The sequence below is a fragment of the Lycorma delicatula genome, chromosome 2, assembly GCF_047948215.1.
Source record: "Lycorma delicatula isolate Av1 chromosome 2, ASM4794821v1, whole genome shotgun sequence".
In the NCBI taxonomy this organism is placed as follows: Eukaryota; Metazoa; Arthropoda; class Insecta; order Hemiptera; family Fulgoridae; genus Lycorma; species Lycorma delicatula.
In genome coordinates, this window is record NC_134456.1 from 97,799,864 (window position 1) to 97,823,662 (window position 23,799).

The 23,799-nt window shown below is 31.1% G+C and overlaps 1 protein-coding gene across 15 annotated transcripts in view; it reads left to right on the top strand.

The window, feature by feature from the left end:
* trol (terribly reduced optic lobes) overlaps nucleotides 1-23,799 on the top strand; it is a 1,106,314-nt gene that overhangs the window by 448,759 nt on the left and 633,756 nt on the right. For 2 of the 15 annotated variants that reach the window (XM_075355887.1, XM_075355889.1), the window contains exon 1: nucleotides 21,437-21,572. The exons of the other annotated variants lie outside the window; for them this stretch is intronic. The gene's annotated coding sequence lies outside the window, so the exon portion shown is untranslated. Of the gene's footprint in view, nucleotides 1-21,436; nucleotides 21,573-23,799 lie in introns of those variants that run through there. 15 annotated transcript variants of the gene reach the window in all.

Here is a 23,799-nt window from a genome sequence, read left to right on the forward strand (position 1 = left end):
GTAAATACCAGATTACAATGGTTGTTCCATTTTTTATTTTTTATTTAGGGATGTTCTTTTGCTTGTCTTGTAACTTGTTTCAAGATAAATATACGATTTATACGATTTTTTAAATTAAAAATTATTTGTTGACGATTTTTTTAAATATTTTTTCATCACCGTTGCTTACTGTTGGATATATTTTTTTCTGAAATGGCTTTAGGATTATTAAAAGCTTAATGATATATAGCCGGTTAATTCACAGTTTCCTGTAACATTCCAAGAAAATTAGCGGTAAAAAAAAAATAAATCTTCCGACATTCTAGTCTTTACTTCTCCTGTTTAGCCGTTCAGGTGTTACTTCACAGGAGGAATGAGGATGATATGTATGTGTGTAAATGAAGTGTAGTCTAGTACAGTCTCAGTTCGACCATTCCTGAGATGTATGGCTAATTGAAACCAAACTACCACCGATATCCACGATCTAGAATTCAAATCCGTATAAAAATAACTGACTTTACTAGGACTTGAACGCTGGAACTCTCGACTTCCAAATCAACTGATTTGGACATTCTAGCCCAAATTTTTTATAGCAATAAAACTGAAATCTAATTTTTTCGCTGCCAAATTAAAATTTAGTCAATGGGTGGATGTAGCTTATTTTTAATTTGGGGCAGTCTTCTAAAATTTGAAGTTTAAAGAAAATTTAAAAAGCGTAATTTTTTCATTTTTACTCGACTGCCCTAAAAGGAGTGTAATGTATTTAGGTTGTATATATGTTTGTTCCACCGCAGCACCTCATCGGCTGAACCGATTTAGATGAATGACCTCGCGTTGGAATCCTTACGTTACCGGGAGTGTCGTAGGATTATACGGGATGAGCAACACAGAACCGAATCCGTAACGGTAACCGCTGCAGAATCGGTAGGTTTTGTTGGAATGAAAGCTTATGAATGATACGGTTGAATTAAATAAGAAAAACAAAAAGTAATTTATATGTTGCATTTATTTACCTTATTGTTACAAAAGATGTTCAAAATGACCACCCTGTGCATCGATGCACTTTTGTGCTCGACTGATCATTTTGAGAGTCGTCTGATGCAAAACGTTCTTGTCAATCTCGTTGATTTCTCGTTGAATGTACACCTTCAGTTCATCATTATTGTAGGGATTAGATGCATAAACTCTCTCCTTTAAGCAGCCCCAATGGAAAAAATCGCGAGTACACAACTCTGGGGAATGTGGAGGCCATCGTTCTCTGCCGACAGCTCGTTTATTTGTGAAAGCTACATGAACGCGATTCAGTGAAATGCTTGATGTTTGATACGTTCTTCCGTCTTGTTGGTAGAAGCGTATTTTTTTTTCATTATCAGTTAATTGCGTATAGAATTCTTCGATAATAGTGAGGTAAACTTGTGTATCGACATTCCGGTCAAAAGATATTGGTCTCGCTATACGATTACGGAAACAGCTCACCAAACACCAACTTTCTCATCGTGAAGTGGGCGTTCGAATAACTCGTGAGGATTCCTCACCATTCAATACTTGGTGTTTTACGAATTAACGTGGCCGGATAAATAAAATCATGCCTCGTCTGACATGAAATACGACATCGGCATCTTTCCACCAACAATGTTTTTGAGAAACCAGTTGCAATAATAAAGTCGTTTCGGTTTGTCTGTCTACTTCAGTTGTTACACAGCTGTAACGCGGTACGTTTTCAATTTTAATTCATGAAACATTTTACGACAAGATGTGTATTTAACACCAGATTGTTGGAATAACTTGCGTAGTGATTTTTTTTTTTGACCAGCAGTAACTCTCCTTTCAGTATCGGCAATGGCCTGTGGCGTCCTAACAAATGGTTGCCTATTTCGTTTTGCATTTGAAACCGAACTTGTTGTAATCCATTTTTTAACTAAGTCGTGTATCCCAACCCCGTAGGGGGAAGACATCCACCTTGTGACGTTACCGGTCGCCACAGCACCCCTTCAGTTCCGAGTCATGAGGGGCTTCACCGGAAGTCGACTTTAGACCCTCTAACTGATTACATTTCACAGTATTCAGCCAGGCCTCGTTCGGGATGCCAGCGATGTAAATGCATTGGCAGACATTTGCATCAGTAAAATACGTATCAAATTTCGCCTTCACGTAGGCCTCAAACGGACATCTTCACATCCAACCTAACATGATTCCCTTAAACTAATTGACCGAAACCGCGGAAACGCGAACCCCGCGCCTAGTACAGATTTGATAGCACTGTTCGCCACTGTGAATGCCTCAGAGAACGAACGAGTTTAAAGTAAATCAGTGCTATACTCATACCAATCAAACTTATTTCTTACGCAATATAGAAATCCAGACCTACACCCGAATAAGTCGACCAACTAAATCGTGTATGCTATTCTTCGCTGGTATACAGGCATTGGGAAATTTTTCTACCAATACTTCACGTGATTCTTCAAACGATCCAGAACGAATATAGGCCTCAACTATAGCTGTCCTGGATTGAATAATGCATTTTACACAACTGCACTGAAATGTAAACAAACGGCAGCAATAATCAGTAACATATATATCCACTAGTCGTGCTAGTGTTGTGAGAGTTTCATAAATAGTGTTGGGTAGCGGTTTCTTTATGGGTTCGGTTTTATATTGCTCACCTGTATATCTTTAATAAATTAATTTAAAAATAAATTATATTATATACAAAATTCACCTGCATGCTCTTTAATTATCCTATGTTAGTAATTATTTTTTATTAAACAGCAATGTTTTTTTAGACTGTTATGTTTCTTTAATATACTATTTATCTTCTGTTATGATTTTTGTTGGTTCTGTTACCTTTTTTAAAATTTAATAATTTGGTTTTTTAATAGTTTTTCCCTTTCATCGAAAATTGAACCTGTTTGTATGAGTCTTTGCATTATATTACGACGTAAAAAGATAAACGTAAAGGTAAGTAACGCAAGCGGCAGGGTTCTCTGTTATGATTCTGTAATTATTAACTACGGTGTTTCCTTATACCGTATTACTGTACTGCACATTATATTTTGAAATTCATTATGTTATGAAAATTTTTTTCCCGAATCAAGAAATACATTTTTTAACCGATTAATTTCAAATTTTCTTTTTCTTACGAGTTAATTTTGAACGCTTACTATTCTTATTTCCTTTAATTTTCATCAATTTTATCCTTGATGATGCCATCAAAAGGCAATTATCTAAGTGTTAAAATATGTACATACTTTATTACAGACAAACAACGTGCTGTACTTACTTTCAACTAATCATGCATGTACATTAAAGTTATATCCTACATGCGATGGAAATGATTCATCCCCTATCGCTGTTATTTCTTTTTATTACTTACATTTATATTACTATACAGCTTTTTCTATCTTTTTTGCAGCTTTTTCAATTTATCACGTAATTTCAATTATTCTTAAAAAAATAATTGAATATTTTTTAAATAATTTTTTTTAATATACCGAAAATATTAAGTGCATAATTAGTTCACGACATTGTAAATTTTTAAACGATTTCAAATAATTCATGCATACGTACGTACATACATAAGTAATTTATATCTGAAATATTCTAATTACATTACTTAAGTTAAAGTACATGTAGGATACATAAATAATCATTTAACTGTTAGTAAGTAATAAAATACCACCGCCTAAAGCTGAAAAAGGACGTGCTCGAACAATTATTACTCTACCAGTAATAAGATGATCTTTTAGTATCATTAATAACTTAATCTGAAAATTTAAATTTATACTATGTTATTCGATAGATTCTATTGTTAAATTATATTGGAAAAGTTTAATTTGTTTACGGGTTTTAAGTACACTACTAGAAAACTAAATTATGTTAATGTAGAAGTTTTTTTTTGGAAAACTAGATTAGAAAGAAGTAAATCTTATTAATAAAACTGAAGTATCTGAGTTAGGAGGTTTTTTATATAAAGATAGTTGCTATCATTTATTAATATTTTTTTGTTTTTTTATACTTTGTTATTAATAACTTAAGAATCACTCATCCGATTTCATTAAAATCTACAAAATTATTAAACTTATTTATTAGAAAGAATGATAGATAAATTAATTAGATAATCGTTACAATGAAGTATATAACATTTCAAAAATATACCTGTAGAGGGCGGCGACCCTCTTTTAATTAAGGGAACGGTTTGTTTTCATTTTTTCCCGGAATTTTTTGTCTTCTTCGGTTAATACGGGTTTGTACCAAATTACAGTAACCCTACATTTTACTCTTTTTTATGATTGTAAATGAATTTTTAGCGTGTGAAAACACCAGACCTGATCAGGTTTTGAAATCAGAAAGTTCTGAATGAAAGGCAGAGATGGTAGAACTCCGTCACGAAGATGGTTTTCCCACTGTTATAGAAGTGTGGGAACACAGAAACCGGAATATCTTTTTGGTGGTTAATACTTTTTTTTTTTAATGTTTTCTACTATTCCAAAATGGTGTCCTTTGAGATTTTTTTTAAAAGTCGGGATCAGGAAAAGGTCGCAGGGACTCAAGTCGGGTGAATAAGGTGGTTGAGGAATTACAGGAATGTTTTTCTTCCTTGAGAGTGCAATGTGACAAGGTGCGTTGTCATGATACAGCATCCAGTTGTGTTTGATGGGTGGTCTCATGCGGGCAACTCTTTTACGCAGTCTTTCAAGAATTTCTCGGCAAAAATATTGATTTACAGTCTGTTCTGAAGCAAAACCTCCTTATAAATAATGCCATTACTATCGAACAAACAAATTAGTATGATTTTGATATTGCCATTTTTGATTTTTCGGACGCGGTAAGTTTGAAGTGTGCCGCTCCTTGCTCTGGCGTTTTGTTTCTAGGTCGTACTTAAAAATCCAAGATTAATCACCAGTAATAACATTTTTTAGAAAATCAGGATGTTTTAATTAACCCTAGAAGATCGCGGCACACTTCCACCCTGTTGTTTTTCTGTTCAGTAGTGAGATTACTATTGAACACTACTCAATATGGGACCAATTTTGCACAAAATTTTTCATGTACAATTCATTTGTCAAAATTTGATTGACTGTGGTTCGTTCAGATTCAATTGATCTGCAGTCATTCTGACAGTTAATCGCCGGTTCTACCGTATCAAGTCTCTGATTTCTTCAATGTTGTCTTTTTTTGACGTTAACGTCTTCCAGAGCGTGAGTCATCCGCAAATGATTCCCGGCCGTCTGAAAATGCTTTAAACCACCTAAAAACTTGGGCTCGTGACAGAGAGTGAATTGAATAAGGCTCCATACGCCTTATTCAATTTTGAAAAAGTTTCAGTACCATTCTCACAATGTTTAACACAAAACTTGATTGCACAATGTTGCTCGTAATTAATATCAGTCATTTTTGTAGCGCACAAAAACAACTCGTTTCACGAAAAGTTTGTTTACGTCTCACGTGGCAACAATAAACTAAAATATTAATACCTAATATAAATCAGCTGTTATAACTACATGTTTACTAGTAACTTTACAGTGTTGCCACTTTGGCTGCCCAAAAAAAAAAACTTATTACTTGATACAGACATCATATTTTATTGTACATGAAATTTTGGGCAGGATTCTGTCTGCTGCTGATGAAACAATCGTTTGAAAGTATGTAAACTGATGTGGGTGTATTAAGAGTAAACAGGCTTCGCTTTAAAATAACACACACGTGTAAAATCGCAGTAAATATCTTATTACTGTATAATCTTCTACTCGTTGTACAAAAGTATTAGATTACTTAAATTGTATCTTACTACTTATTTACTTAATTACGTCTGTTTGGAATTCTAATTAAAAAAACTATTAGTATAATTTTTTTTTAAATGTTTAACGATAAATTCAACAAAACATGGTATACAATACTAGTTCTAACTGCTTTCAAGAGTATAAATAATTTATACTTTTTATCTCAAATTATTTTTCAGTTTTGTCAGTTTATAACTCAAAACAGGTTTTGATGAATTGTGTTTTTATTTAATAATATTTTAAAATTATATGTCACGTCATTGATGCTGAACGGAAAAGCTGATACTTATTGCCATCATGTGGTATTCTTCCTGTTGTCAGGTTCCTAGTACCATTATTGTCTCAATCTGTTCTTTCGTAGGTTTTTCTTTTCGTTTCATCTTAACTTACGCTATCCTTTATGTCATTTATTAACTTCAGCCTTTTCCTTCCTCTTCGTTTTACACCTTCAACGGAGCCTTCAAAAACTCTATTTATTATTCCTTTTCCAGTTTCCTTTCCTCCTAGTACGTATTATATATATATATATATATATATATATATTTGAAGGATTGCGTTCTATAATTTTTGAACAATTATTCAATTTTATTTTACTAAAGTTTAATCTGAATTAATTTGGAAGTGTTAGTTAAAGAATTGTATCAATAGATGACTAGAACTCTAGATCAAAAGTTTTTGGGAAAAAGAATAAAAGTTTTATTGTAATATCCCCATGTATTGCATAAAATATTTTAAAAATAAGTTTGTAATTAATTGACAGCAGATGAAGAAATTAAAAAAAATAATTTAGATTCATCTACGTAAAACCACTGGTAAAAAAACTCGTTCCTAGAAGTTGAGTTCTTTTTACGTAGTAAAGAATTTTTTGTTAGTAAATAATTATTGATCGGTTAAACTGACAAAATTTACTAACTGTTAAAAAATGATTATACATATATCATTTGGCATACTTATATTTAGACAAATACAAGTAAGCCAATTTATTTCTGGAAGGAATACCGTGGGAAAATAGGCAAAAAAACCCAAAATTTAGTTTTTTGACAAACCCTCTATTGCTATAGATATGGCGTATTAAAGTTCACGCAAAACATTTTTAAAATTTGTGCCTTTTTTATTTGCCCTCTTTAAATCTTACAAAAATCCATTCCAATTGTGGAACTTCAGTAATTATTTTTGTCGTCCTCAAAAGGGAGTTATTGGGCCGGGACTTTTATGAGCTGGTCGAATAATTTTTCCACTAAAAGGTTGTCGAACTGTCATTTAAAAAAATAGACTAGTTTGATTAAAAAAAAAAAAAAAAAAAAAAAAGCTGAACTTGAGTGATAGGTAAAAAGTAAAGGGGATTTTTTTTCCCCGATGAGGAGGTTGGCAGCACTGACATCCTAGTTACCCGTAATCTCATATAGTAGTATTATCGAATTTTTTGTTCGCCGTAGATTTTATGTAAACTGACACGATATACTCGTGAGTGAATTGTTTAAAAATTTCGCAAAACTATCACAGACGTTTTTGTTCAACAAATATATTTATTGAACTTTGATTTCGTCGATCGGAAAGAATAGTTTTATTCATACTTTTGATATTCATTCTTCGGGTCTTTTTGAATTAGAAAAGCTACATCGCTCAGAGAAATTCAGCCATTCTAAAAAATTAAAAATTATTACCATACTCTGGTAACAGAGTAATAGAATCTCTTCCCGTTTTATCCCTTCCCCGTCGTCTTTTATCGAAGAAAACGCATCGTTGCTCCTGTTTCTCTCTTATTAGAGATATAGAACGGAACCTTTGTTAAAAGCTAACTAGGTGTTAGAGTAACAGGGAGTTAAACAATGTATCAGTACTTTGAACGTATGCAGATGCTTATGAATAATTAAAAAAACGCCGTGTTGCCAACTTTCTGACCTAAATTACAAAATGTTTCTTTTATATATATATATATATTTTTTTTTTTTTTTGGATGGTTAATTCACCGTATGAACTTTAACCTTGTGCTTGGGAATATGAAATGAAATATTTTAGCGTATGAAAAATGCCATGTCTGACTGGGATTCGAATCAGGGATATCAGGATGAAAGGCGAAAACGCTGCCACTCCGCCAAGGAGAGGCGTAGTGGTTTTAATGTAATAAATTTTATTTGATATGTCGTCCAGAAAATAAAAGCGTCATCTATACATTTCTTTAGTGCGGTTACATATAGAAATAAGTAAATTATTTTATAATTTGTTATTTATAGCGTATACATAGATTTCATTTTGTTTATTCGTGTGTGTGTGTGTTACCCTTCTATGTTAAAACAAAGAAAAGTGGATTTAGTAATGAGGATGCGGCTAAAATACGGGTGTAATATGTAGTCAATAATGATATTACGCTTAAAACTACAGTTAGGATGGCATAAATTGTAGATAAATCAGCCATTATTTTCCATAATAAAATATACATTGTAATATTTCTGTAATAAATGCAACTCGCTTATCTATAAATTTGTTATGTGGATGAGATTTTCTATTTCATTTCTGTATTGATGTGTTTTTTTTTTTTTTTAATATACTACTGCTTAGTAAATCCATTATTATTGTCACCTTCCATTACCGTAATAATGTACAATATATTAGTTCCTTTATGTATAGTGTAATCACAGTTTCCATTTCCATGGAATTGATTTTACACTTTTAGTTAACCGTTAGTTATAGGATAATGTTGAAAAAAATTTCTTTATTTTTATATTATATTAATTAAAATATAATAAATAAAATGTATTTGTATTGTACGTGCTAGTTTAAATAAATATCATCTTTTCATGTAAATCATTTAATTATAATTTGCCATTTTGTGTTAACTATTTTCTTGCTTTTTCTTCTTATGTTCATGCAAAGAAACAGCTGTTGTAAACGATTATTAGGATAAATTTAAAAAACGAAAATAGAGTTCAAAATAAAATATAAAACAGGATGGCCATTCCGATTGTTAAACCGATAATCTTTTGTAAGTATTTTTTATATTTTCTAAAGTATTATCTCAATCTTTTCAGCTAGTGAGCAATAAGCAACCCCCCTCCCCTTGCGGACCAATGAAATGAGGATGATATATATGACATTTAAATGCGATGTAGTCTTTCACAGAAAAAGGCCGACTGTTCCTGAGACTTCCCGACCACGAATTCACCGGTATCCACTGTCTAATACTCAATTACGTTTACTGGTATTTGAACCTCAGAACCGTTGTCTTCGAAAATCAGCTGTTAAACATTTGATTTGCTACGATTAGTTACGGCTAGATTAGCCCGATGGGCTTGTAAACATTTGGCGCAGAAGAACCACGTTTTTAATTATAAAATATCAGTAATAATTAAATAAAAAAGAATCGCACTAAAGTAAAAAAAAAATAAAATAGTCGGAAGAGGGGAAATACCAATCTCGCAGAAAGAATGAAAGAATATTGGGACAAAATAAAACGAAAACAGAAGAAATTAAGTTTATCACTTTACTTTTCTTATTATTAATGAATTTACCTAGAGAATTTTCAATTTTGATTCGCTAATTTTCTCATATACGATTATTAATATAGTTGTTAGATAATTTTGAAAAAGAACTTAATAGTATAAGGCAAATACAGCTGCAAATAATGGTAATCGAGTCTAATTGATCAACTTCTTCGAAATAAATTATACAAAATTACATTTCCAAAGTTTTTCCTTCTTCAGGTAATTCATTCACACATTCACTTATTCAAGTAAACCCATAGAAAAGAATTTGGTTTATGTATTTTATTTACCTTTTTCTTTGTATCGTACTTTTAACATTTTGTATTCCGTACGTAACATGTGAGGAAGGTATTGTGAACTGAAAAACCTTAATTTTTAAAAAAAAATTGTGAAAATCAAAAACATATTTTGTTTTCATTTTCATTTGTTATGGATTTTCAAGTAAAGTCTTCTTCATCAATTGATTACTATTATTGTTATTTTGATTAAATATAATACATTTTGTTACAATAGTATAATGATAATTCAAAATACGTATTGTTTTATTAATAAATATATCAATATTTTTACCTATCTCAAGTTTTGTTTCAAAAATCTTAATTGTTATAATTTTGTCTCTAAATAAATTCTTGAAAAATTTATTATTTTAGGATTAAAAAATACATTTCCAAACTATGACAAATTATTAATGTTTAACGCTAATTTATCGATTCAGTCGTTTTAGGAAAACTGGAAGTTGATTTATTAAATCTCAGTTTATGAGTCTAAACCCACCGTTGGTCTTGTGGTGAACGCGTCTTTCCAAATCAGTTGATTTGGAAGTTGAGAGTTTCAGCGTTCAACTCCTAGTAAAGTCAGTTATTTTTACACGGATTTGAATACTAGATCGTGGATACCGGTGTTCTTTGGTGGTTGGGTTTTTCAATTAACCATACATCTCAGAAATGGTCGAACTGAGACTGTAAAAGACTACACTTCATTTACACATCATATCATTTCCTTCATCCTCTGAAATATTATCTGAACGGTAATTACCGGAGGCTAAACAGGAAAAAGTAAGAAAATTAATGGGACTAACCGATCAGTTAGTTACACCTTCTTTATTTTTACGGTCTCAGAATCTGGAACCGGTTTTGTTTGATTGCTCCAACGCAAGATTTCTCTGGCTTTTGTCTTTTCTTTCTTTTTCTTTTTTTTCTTTACTAAATGTGAATTGTTTTCGTATATCTGTATATATTTTTATTTAAATTTAATAATAATTAATTTTTTGTAATACAAAATAACATATTTTTTTATTGTATATTTAAACATTACAGCGGTAAAATATTCATAAAACGTATGGAAAGCGACGAGAAAACCTTAAAAATTTGGCTATTTCCCCGTCTCACTTCCGCTCTCTATATTTAAAATAAACAGAATTTCCGTGTAAATAAGTAAATAATTCTATATTCCATAAAATTTTACATTTTATAAACGTATCGTATCCAAAAAAGTATGTAAAAAATGTAAATAAATGTTTCGACGTTTGTTACTTGTCAAGCAAGCGTGAAAGTTTCATTTCACGTACCGGCTTTGCTTTTATTGTACAATGTTCTATGTTTTGTTCGTTTAAATAGGAAATCATAATGCTTCAGTTGAATCTGCAGTTGTACATGAATATTTTATATATGATCTATTCATTCTTACGATACTTTACATACGTATAAGGACGCGTGTATATTTATAGTTTTATAATGTTAATTCGTTTACATCGGGTTATATTCAATGTACATTTGCATAGTTCATTTATTTCTGAGTACATCCGAATGAAAATATCAAAGTATTAAATTCCTTTTTCTGTTGGGTCAGGGACGGTAATAATTTGGCTTTCATCTTTTTGTGTTATGCTGCAGTATTTTATGAATTCTCAAACCGTGTGTATTGCATGCGTGCGCCGTCAAAGTCAGCATCTTTGTAGTTTATTACCGATTTCGGATATGAAATGTACATTCCATAATGTACAAAAAAAACCGCTCCCCGTGCAAATTCTGTCTTTAATTTATTACCTTTATTATAATTCGTATTGTTCTGTTTAAGTATAAGCTATATCCCGTAGCTGATAGTGCCTTATGTTCATTAGAAATTCTTGTGAACGGTAATAAATTATTTTTACGGTGTTGACAAGCGGTGCAATTGTTAGAGCAAAGGGAATATAAATGTATTTTTAAATGATTCCATTGTACTGGTGATATTTATCCGTAAAACAGTTTTAATCTACTGAATTTTAGTACACGTCGGCTGAATTGCTAAGAGCGTTGGTCTGAGCACGCGCCCTTACGCGCTGTTGAAGTCTTCGTGCCCTTTCAAAACCACCACGTTCCGTACATTCCTAGCAACATTAAAAATAGACTAAAATAACATTTGGTAATGATTTACATCGCAATGAAATAATAAAAACCTAAGATATTTTTTCATCGGTAATTGTTATTTGAATAACTTTCATTTCAGTGAATTCCTAAGCAGAAATAATTAAGCGTAGGTTTTAACATAGAAATCTTTGTTTTATGTTTGAAAATTCCATATTAATGATTTATTTGTTATTCTAATTTTAGCAACACAGGTTTTTATTTACGAAGTAGCTTATTTACATCGCAATATATTAACGGAACTATATTAATACTGAGTTAATTAAAAATGTTTATATATTGGATAATGTTGAATCGTATTTATTTTACGTGCATATAATTTATACGTGTGGATTAATGTTAGCTCTAAAATGTACACATCCATTTTGGCAACCAAAATGAAAAAAAAAAATTAATTTCTATTTTAGTGGTGATGTACTCTTATCGCTACGAGACTGTATCGCATTTAATTCATCAACGTAGTAGGTCAGTTTTTCCTTTCGGTCACCGAGGTATATTCTGTAGCTTGTTACACTGTAAACTGTAATTGAAATTTCATTATGCCTCTTTATATATTTAGTTTTCACGGTTTATTACCTTTTTTACAACATTGTAATCACTATTATAAAAAGTTTTGTTTTGGTATTTACAAATTATACCGATTAGAACATTACGATTTATTGTTTTTTTTAATTTTCTTCAGTCATTTGACTGGTTTGATGCAGCTCTCTAAGATTCCCTATCTAGTGCTAGTCGTTTCATTTCAGTATACCCTCTAGATCCTAAATCCCTTACAATTTGTTTTACATATTCCAAACTTGGCCTGCCTACACAATTTTTTCCTTCTACCTGTCCTTCCAATATTAAAGCGACTATTCCAGGATGCCTTAGTATGTGGCCTATAAGTCTGTCTCTTCTTTTAACTATATTTTTCCAAATGCTTCTTTCTTCATCTATTTGCCGCAATACCTCTTCATTTGTCACTTTATCCACCCATCTGATTTTTAACATTCTCCTATAGCACCACATTTCAAAAGCTTCTAATTTTTTCTTCTCAGATACTCCGATTGTCCAAGTTTCACTCCATATAAAGCGACACTCCAAACATACACTTTCAAAAATCTTTTCCTGACATTTAAATTAATTTTTGATGTAAACAAATTATATTTCTTACTGAAGGCTCGTTTCACTTGTGCTATTCGGCATTTTATATCGCTCCTGCTTCGTCCATCTTTAGTAATTCTACCTCCAAAATAACAAAATTCTTCTACCTCCATAATCTTTTCTCCTCCTATTTTCACATTCAGTGGTCCACCTTTGTTATTTCTACTACATTTCATTACTTTTGTTTTGTTCTTGTTTATTTTCATGCGATAGTTCTTGCGTAGGACTTCATCTATGCCGTTCATTGTTTCTTCTAAATCCTCTTTACTCTCGGCTAGAATTACTATACCATCAGCAAATCGTAGCATCTTTATCTTTTCACCTTGTACTGTTACTCCGAATTTAAATTGTTCTTTAACATCATTAACTGCTAGTTCCATGTAAAGATTAAACAGTAACGGAGATAGGGAACATCCTTGACGGACTCCCTTTCTTATTACGGCTTCTTTCTTATGTTCTTTAATTGTTACTGTTGCTGTTTGGTTCCTGTACATGTTAGCAATTGTTCTTCTATCTCTGTATTTGAACCCTAATTTTTTTAAAATGCTGAACATTTTATTCCAGTCTACGTTATCGAATGCCTTTTCTAGGTCTATAAACGCCAAGTATGTTGGCTTGCTTTTCTTTAATCTTCCTTCTACTATTAATCTGAGGCCTAAAATTGCTTCCCTCGTCCCTATACTTTTCCTGAAACCAAATTGGTCTTCTCCTAACACTTCCTCTACTCTCCTCTCAATTCTTCTGTATAGAATTCTAGTTAAGATTTTTCATGCATGACAAGTTAAACTAATTGTTCTGTATTCTTCACATTTATCTGCCCCTGCTTTCTTTGGTATCATGACTATAACACTTTTTTTGAAGTCTGACGGAAATTCCCCTTTTTCATAAATATTACACACCAGTTTGTATAATCTATCAATCGCTTCCTCACCTGCACTGCGCAGTAATTCTACAGGTATTCCGTCTATTCCAGGAGCCTTTCTGCCATTTAAATCTTTTAATGCTCTCTTAAATTCAGATCTCAGTATTGTTTCTCCCATTTCATCCTCCTCTTCTTCCTCTATAACACCATTTTCTAATTCATTTCCTCCGTATAACTCTTCAATATATTCCACCCATCTATCGACTTTACCTTTCGTATTATATATTGGTGTACCATCTTTGTTTAACCCATTATTAGATTTTAATTTATGTACCCCAAAATTTTCCTTAACTTTCCTGTATGCTCCGTCTATTTTACCAAGGTTCATTTCTCTTTCCACTTCTGAACACTTTTCTTTAATCCACTCTTCTTTCGCCAGTTTGCACTTCATGTTTATAGCATTTCTTAATTGCCGATTGTTCCTTTTACTTTCTTCATCACTAGCATTCTTATATTTTCTACGTTCATCCATCAGCTGCAATATATCGTCTGAAACCCAAGGTTTTCTACCAGTTCTATTTATTCCGCCTAAGTTTGCTTCTGCTGATTTAAGAATTTCCTTTTTAACATTCTCCAATTCTTCTTCTACATTTACTACCTTATCCTTTTTACTCAGACATCTTGCGATGTCCTCCTCAAAAAGTCAACCTCCTCTTTTTTTCTGTTTACCATTTATTTATTCATACAATGAGAAATGATATTCAGCATTCCGTAGTTTTAGTCTTCATGGGAACATTTTTGACAATTGCTTTAGTCACTGTTTATTTTATCAGTAAATCAGTATGTTCAGTTACTTTTCATTACTGTTCTGGGATTTTTAGAACTCTTAGGTTATGAAAGACGTATCTGAATAGCTTGTCCTGGAACCATAAAAAATAATTTAATTGATAATTCAAATTTTACAATTGTATTTTAATGTATTTTTTATTGTTTCAGGTAAGACAGCATTATTTTTCATAATAAATAACACATTAATTGCAACTGGTGAGTACAATTATTTATTTATCTTTTTAAGAATAACAGTTTTTTACTTTGGGTTGTACTCAAAACATTTTTGGACTAAATATGATTCTGCATAATTTACAACTTATATATATATATATATATATACTCTTTACTTTTGGGGCCAGTTATCTTTTAGGGGAAAAAGTTCTTGGGGTGTTTTGTTTTGACTTGTATTCATATGTACGGTATTATTTTCAATTTCTAATTTTATATAATTTTAAACAACATTAAGTAGTTTTCAGGAATTTTCATTTCTTCCTTATAAAACTTTTTATAGGATCGTGATGTTGCAAGAAAAAATCCAGTGTTACTAAATTTTTTAGGTAGGTCATTACCTTTTTTACAACATTGTAATCACTATTATAAAAAGTTTTGTTTTGGTATTTACAAATTATACCGATTAGAACATTACGATTTATTGTTTTTTTTTTATTTTCTTCAGTCATTTGACTGGTTTGATGCAGCTCTCTAAGATTCCCTATCTAGTGCTAGTCGTTTCATTTCAGTATACCCTCTACATCCTAAATCCCTTAAAATTTGTTTTACATATTCCAAACTTGGCCTGCCTACACAATTTTTTCCTTCTACCTGTCCTTCCAATATTAAAGCGACTATTCCAGGATGCCTTAGTATGTGGCCTATAAGTCTGTCTCTTCTTTTAACTATATTTTTCCAAATGCTTCTTTCTTCATCTATTTGCCGCAATACCTCTTCATTTGTCACTTTATCCACCCATCTGATTTTTAACATTCTCCTATAGCACCACATTTCAAAAGCTTCTAATTTTTCTTCTCAGATACTCCGATTGTCCAAGTTTCACTTCCATATAAAGCGACACTCCAAACATACACTTTCAAAAATCTTTTCCTGACATTTAAATTAATTTTTGATGTAAACAAATTATATTTCTTACTGAAGGCTCGTTTCACTTGTGCTATTCGGCATTTTATATCGCTCCTGCTTCGTCCATCTTTAGTAATTCTACCTCCCAAATAACAAAATTCTTCTACCTCCATAATCTTTTCTCCTCCTATTTTCACATTCAGTGGTCCACCTTTGTTATTTCTACTACATTTCATTACTTTTGTTTTGTTCTTGTTTATTTTCATGCAATTGTTCTTGCGTAGGACTTCATCTATGCCGTTCATTGTTTCTTCTAAATCCTTTTTACTCTCGGCTAGAATTACTATATCATAGTAATTCTTCGCAATCTCCACATGTAACATTACGTTACATGTGGAGATTGCGAAGAGATCCGGAGGCCGAGGTATTTGGGATGCGGTTTCGAACCGGGCCAGTACCGGAGTGGAACGTCGATCACAATGCACCGGATCTAAATTTCGTTCAATTGCCTATCTTCAGCCTGCGGAAGAGGCTGCAGAGCCTCGCGATGCAAGAATGGCAGCTTGAATAGGACACCACGACTAAGGGAAGATCCTTGTGTAAGTTTATACAGGATCTGGATGGATGGTATGCCTCGAACTCTTTAAGGACAACGGGTCTCTGAGTGTTCAACAATCACGTTAATTTTAACCAATATCTGTTTCGGTTCCGCCTGGTAGCTGATGAGTTGTGTGTCTGCGGGGACGTCCAGTCAAATGAACACCTGATGTTTGATTACGTTCTCTTGTCGTGGTTGGGGGGGGGAGGGGTTTAGGCAGAGACCGGTCCACCCTGGAACTTAGAAGTCAAGGGGAAAATTGGCCACTCACAAGTGGCGAGTCAATGTGGCGAGAGCCGCATTGACGGACCGTGTAGGAATTCCTTGATGCGGTTGCTATGTTCAACCGACATCAGTAGTTTACGTAAAGGAAAAGACTCTTACCGCACTGTGTGAGGCTAACCTAGAGATATATATGACTGACCACCATCCAATTAAGGCCCCAAGCGCTTTAATATGGTGGAGAAATGTTGCTGGCATTCAGCGACCTGGGCGTGGCAGCGAATTGCTGTCTAGACGAAGTAAAGTTTAATTTATGGGTGTCATATATATTTTTAGTAGTTGACGGGGTGCGCCAACCCATTTTAGTAAATATATGACAAGTGAGCGGTTGGGACACGTAAGCCGGTTTTGTATGGCATCGCGCTTAGTCCGGTCACGGTGTTAGGTAATCTCTAGGAGCTATTTAGGACACTGGTCGCTAAACTGTTTCGAGGCTCAGTAGCCGTTTGAGGCACAGACATTCGGTCTTATGCTTTAGGACGACCGAATGAAATGGTGTCGGAGAAATGCCAAGCAAAACAATACCGATTAGAAGTTGTATTATCTGAGACGATGTGACTTTTGATAGATCGAGTTAATACTTGATCTTCTGGTTTATCGAATGTTTTTTACTTTCCCGCCGAATATAACTAGAATAGCTTTGTTAAAGGGGAAGATTTGGTGATCATATCAAAAGTGGAGCATGGGATTTTTTTTGCAATCGTTACGTTTTGCTACTAGTTCATCTAGTACAGAAAAAGTTTGTATATGTATCGGCACTGTTCTCGGTTTCAGATGTTAGGATTGACCGAACCGATTTTCTTCGGTCGGCACAAATATTTCTATTTATGAGTCACTGATATATTAATTTTTTGTCAAAATTTGTTAGGTGGGTGGGAGCATATCACCAGAAAATCAATTTCGATTTTCTTAAGAGGAACTTTAGAAAAACAAATTTTTTAAAGCAAATTTGTTACCTACAATGCATTTTATATAAAATAATCAACCCCCTACCTCAGAAAATTGAAATTTTTTTTCTGTTGTTTTGCTCTATCTACCTCCCTTCGGTTTTTTTTCAAAACATTTTTGACAGTTATTCAGATGTTAGGCAAAAACTCTGAAGAAAATGTTGAGTAGCTCCTTATCAGTTACGGAATTTTAAATAACTTTTATTACTTTAAAGTAGTTACATTTTACAAAAAATAAGTTTTCTAGTATTATACTTCAAAAATTACTTCTCCGCTTTTTAATTTTGTCCAAAATTTAATGCCGTCAATGCCCCATTATAAAAATTCTTTGAGAATTTTGTTTTTCTTAATTATACTTTTAATACTTGCATGATTTTTAAGATAAATGCCCTTGGATCTCGAACCCATTTTTTTTTTCAGTTGTAGTCTAAATACTGCATATAATATTTTAAAACCCTTCTGATTTGGTTTAAATATCTGTCAAGTGAAAAGTCGGGAAATTTATCCAATTTTTTCCAGATTTTCTTTCGCAGTAAGTCAGAATTAAAAAAATATTTTTTTTTAACGAAAATTAAAAGAAAATCTGTTTTGTTTTCTGTAAGGCTGTTTGGTGGATATATCTTTTACAGAAAACCGTTTTTTGATAAACTATTTCTCGTCAACGAAATGAAAACTTTTACTTTATCTTGTATCAAAGCCTTTTAACTAAATAATTTTTTTTTAACGGACAATACTTGTTTTCGTCCCTATGTAGATTAATTTATTAATAGATCGCATTATGAAAATAGAACTGTTAACTTTAGTTGCAATATTTTTACTTAAGTTATTTCTGATACTTTTACTTTAAGTTATTGAGTAACATTATAGTCGGTTTATGATTCAATCTCTTTACCTGATCGTCTGTCTTTTGACGTTACTATATTCGCAATGAAATTGAAAATTTCTTTGCATTAGCATTAGCTAATGATTAATGATACCTTTTTAAAATATTTTTTATATTTCATTGTACGGAACTTCATGCTTGTTTTTTCTGTGTTGACATTATTTGCCACTATAAACATCGTCACGTCAATCTTTCAGCCATCCAGACTATGTATACGCCGAGTTGATTAGATATTTTCTCTTTTTGCCTTCTGATGATGATGATGATATCATTTTAAATTTATATGGACACGACAATTATGTAATCGTAATCTCTGAAATATATATATATATTTAATTAACTCGATTAATCGATAAAGGTTTATTATTTGTTATCATTACAAGGTTATGACAATTCTAACAAAATGTTAATTTCAAAGTAATTAAAACGTTCATCGGTTTAACTACTGCATCTTTTAATTACTTTCATTTCATTTTCTGACTTTTAAAATAGATAATAATAGTAGAATCTTTTCCACGTGGTAATTAAATTATATAAAAAATATTTTAATTGTAAACCTAGATCAATATTCTTTTTTCTTTCCTTTACATATTGTCGAATTTTTAAAACTCCTATTAAAAAAGAATTTTAGCTTACATCTGATCAGACAAATTGATTGGTTATGTGGCAAGAATGAAGAATTCTATTTATTCTTTGTGGATAATAAAATCCCATTTCAGGAATTCCATTGCGCTCTTTCTTATACTTCCCTTCCTATCGTCGAACGCTTTCTCAATCACGAAAACGTGACGTCGAGTAGGTTTGTCATGATTCTTTGTCGCACGGACCGTTTTATATTGGCCCTAAGATTCAACTTTTTTTTTTTATAGACTCCCTAATCCATTTTAGTTTTTAAAATATTATTTTTTTAATAATATTTAAAAATCGTTGAAATGGAAATTTTATTGTTTTAATGCTCTACTACATAGGATTTACACGTGTTGTAAGAAAGTCAAGTCCACGTGAAAAGTTACTATCAGATTATTTTTGAGAATTTTACTCGCAGTATTAAAATTGTGATTACTTCATTTTTTCCATCTTTATTTAGTGTTACTGTTCTAATTACTGTTACTGGCCCAGAGTTCGAATCCCGATCGAGCATCGAATTTTTTATACGCTACGAGTTTCCATCTGCATATTCCACGCACAGGCATCAAGTTTATGTGGCGACGTCATCAAGCCAAAAAATAAATAAATTATAACTCCATTACCATTCCTCGTCTAGGGTTTGCCCGTTCTATACGCATATAGAACGTTTAAAAATCGGAGATAATTTTTTTTTAGTAATTAGTATCGGCTGTTGATCTCAGAGTTATCTATCGCTATTTACAACTTATCGGAGAAAATAGATTAATTTGGATGAATAACAACAACAATTAGTACTGATACTTGTTTGATAACCATTAGTATTTATTTAAGTTATTGCGGTAAAATATGGTCAAATATCGATTCGGATAATCCAAAATCCTTGGGATTAACTGAAAAGAAATTCTCTTTAACTGAAATTCGTAGTTCTTTTACCAGTTTTATTTCCTTATTGTTTCATATTAACTAGCTACAGCATGCAAAAGCGTAAATTCCGCTCATGCCTCGCGGTTTGCTCAGTTCTTAGGATTTCGCTTCGTAGAGACAGAGTCATCGCTTTATTATAATTTATCATTACATCAAAATTTTTGTGATTTCTTCCATGAAACAGTGTTTGTCGGTTTTTATCACAAGTCCACAAGAGTTTACCGATTTCAGTCTCAACATATATGTATGTATGGAAATGAAACAAATTTGTTCTAGCACACTTTGTTATATAGAATAATATCCGTTTATCTCTTGTCTTAATAAAATTATTACAGACATAATTAATGAAGTCATATTCTAGTTTAAGTTTCTATCGACTATATGAAATCTTGCCAAAGTTCAGATCTTTTATTAGCAAAATTCCATTATAAGCCAATAAAATTAAATATACTTTTATAATTATCTACTCAAATATTCAATTTATCCGTAAATATAACGCTTTCAATTTTGTTTTACTTCTTTTCTTGTTTTATGGGAGTAAATACGAAATAAAATGAAAACCTAGCACAGATACTCAAAGCTTTGTGATCCAAACTGATTAAAATAAAATACTTTAAAAAATTAACAAAAATATTTCACTTTTCATATTTATTAATTTTGGTTTTTCTTCCGATATCAAATAATGTGTTTAAATGGTTCAGTTTTTAATATACGTACGTTGTATAATATATTTATATTTTATTACTCCGAAAACTAATGAATGCTAATAAACTGAAAAATTATTTGATGTTTACGATTGATTGTAAACTGATTTAATAAATATATATATTTTTTTTAATTGACTAATTGATTTTATCACATGTTGTTAAAGTGGTAAAATATGTTTAGATTCATTAAAAGATTGACCGAATTAAATAAATTTAAAAAAAAAAAAAAAAAAAAATAGAAATGTGAACTATAATTATTTTATTTTTATTTCTTTGTTTATTTTTAAAAGTTAATTACTGTTTTACTGAACTGTATATGTTTTGATATCTGTTATGGCATTCCAGTGCGTTTTTTTTTTAATCTCAAGTTATATTAATATAAATTAATGTTAACTGATTATCCGTATGTAGCACGTACTAATAATAATTGTTTATTATATCGCTTATTTCGACGTTAATTTCTTTGTTATGCCTTTATTTTTTGTATCAATGAAAACGACTGTTCATTAATACATTTTAATTATTAAGAGACGATTGCTTGCATCTAAATGAGATTGAAAAAAAATTGAATAGGAATAAAGATGCAATCAAGGTCGCTTCCGTAGCCGGTCAGAGTGCATCTGCTGTGTTATCAATTATGTATTAAACGCTCGTCCTACTTATTAGTATAGTGCGAGAGAGATAGAGATACGGGGGAATTATCGTTGTGTATTTTGCAAAACCTTTGTGTGTATAATTATACGTGCGATGCGATAATGAATGAAAAATGAAATCGTGTTATTTAATTTATATTATACCAGTTTTTATGACGGCCGAGTTCGTACGAATAATTTACGGAAATCAACGATCGAATTCATTCAACGTTACAAACTACCTTACTGCTCACAGCGCGCCAGTCCTGGTGCTTTGCCGACATCGTCTAGTCTCACATGTTCTGTCAGTAGGTAGCTGACAACAGCAGCTCCGTACCGTCCGTTTCGCGATTTTATATGTCAAGTTTGTGAATCGTATTTAATTTTATTTAGTTAGGATTAATTAATAACAGGTATATTAATATATTTTTTAAAAAACGAAATATATTCCTGTATATATATAATTTTTGGAAAAGAATTTAGTTTTTAATATATAATAAGAATAATCATAAAAATTAATAACACTAATCATTAAAATTGTTCGTGTTTTTATTGGGAAGAATATCGTTTTCTTTATTTTTGAAGTGGTAAATTTAGTTAAACGTCAGATTGAAAATGAAATCTTTATGTTTATCTTTATTATTTTAATTTGATAAATAATTAAACTTTTGTGATTTGTTAGCGTCTATCTTAATGTGTCATGCATATGCTTAATGCTGTTTATGTTTCTTTAGGAATCTGAAATAAAACTTAATTCACATACTTACGTAATGTAAGAATAAGTTGTATAACCGGAGTAATTACGGATTTATTTAATCTTCAGTATGTTTCTAAACGCATTGGTTTTGAATTATACAAACGTAAATATTGTTTCACTATTCTTCCAGAATATTTGAGGGTTAATACTATAAACGATTCTATAAATATCTCGATTTACGTATAATTGACCTAATTTTTATTATTTAATCGGTTACTATTCAAACCTAGACGGTAATGAAGATTATTCTCCTCGGTCAAATTAAATAAATTTAAGTCAAACCCATCGGTTTCTCAGCATCAACATCAAAGCATTTGTGCTCTTTTTCATGTTTTTCTCGTAACGTTCTGGGGAACCGATTATTAAAATCGAAATTGTTGGACCGTATAATTATATTTTATTAGCCCATAATTCACGTTATCAAATACATTTAACATTTAAATAACCTAACTTAACATAGATTTGCTTGTCGAGTAATATTATTTTTTATGCGGTTTACAAACCGTAGCGTCCAACCGTTCGCCTAAATTAATTTATACGAAGTATCCGATCTAGAAACGGTTAATTTTACTAAAAATTATCATTCGTAAAGATATCTATAATTACGTGCATGTTTTAAAGATTATGCAATTATTGAAAGAAAAAATATAATGTCGATTATGATTAGCTATGCTTTATCCGTATATCTGCATTTTTCAATCTGCTAAAGCTGGTTTTTATGAAATTACGATATTCTTTTTCATTTCTTTTCAATATTTTCAGCCGTAAAAATTTAATTTTTTTTATTACTAACCGTAGTAATAAAACTAATGTTTTTATAAAGGTAAAGTAGAATTTAGAAACGTACCGATGCAACTCTTTATTGCTTGATTTTCGAATTATGAATATTTTTTTAGATTATAGTTTTTTTGTATATTTTTTATTTCCTTGATTTTAAAAGGGTTTTTTTAAGTTGTATTAATTTCTTCGTTAATATTGTTATAAATTAATGTTAAGACTATTTATGTTCTTATTGATAATATTTCATAATTAACTGATAAATAATTAAGCAACAGTTTAATGAACTATGGATATTTTATTTGTTTATTTTTTTTATACATGTTTTTTCAGTATAAAAGTTTTGAACTTTTATCTTATTAACATTATGGATATTTTAATTTTTATTTGGCTTAAATTACAGAACAGCTAGTTCCTATAGCGACAGACCGATAACGTTTTTGGAAAAACTTGTTCTACTAATTTAGAAAAAAAAAACCTTATTTAGATTGTTGTTATTATTATTATTATTATTATAGCAAAAGATTTCACCCTACGATATAAATTATTAATTACTGTATTGCGGTAAATTATTACACGAATTTTTATTATAGTCTTGTCTTATTTCGGAGAAAGAGAAACATAATTTTTTATAAGGTATTAAGTAGATAAAAAATATTATTATATTTGTGGGTGATTAATTATGAGTGTTTTATTGCAAAAAAACCTTGATAATACATTTAAAGTGTTAATGTTTCACTTCATATATTTGACACAGTACGTTCACAAATTAAATCATTTTACAGGAATACTACATTGTAATAAAATATTTTATTTAAATTTCTATACTATTTGAGTGCATAAGCGTGCGTTCATGCACAGTTTTCTACGAAACTATCATTTAACCGAATGATAAACAACGGGTAGTTTGAATTACAAGTTTTTCATTAAATTAAAAAAAAAAATTATCTACTGTCGATATTTCTTTAAAAAAACGATCGTTGTTAAAAATTATTTCTAGTTATATACAGTACACGGTTTTTTTTTTATTATACGCTTTTATGCTTATTATGCTTAGATTTTGCCGATAAGTGGCAACTACAGAGCCCCTGGACGGGCGATTAGCA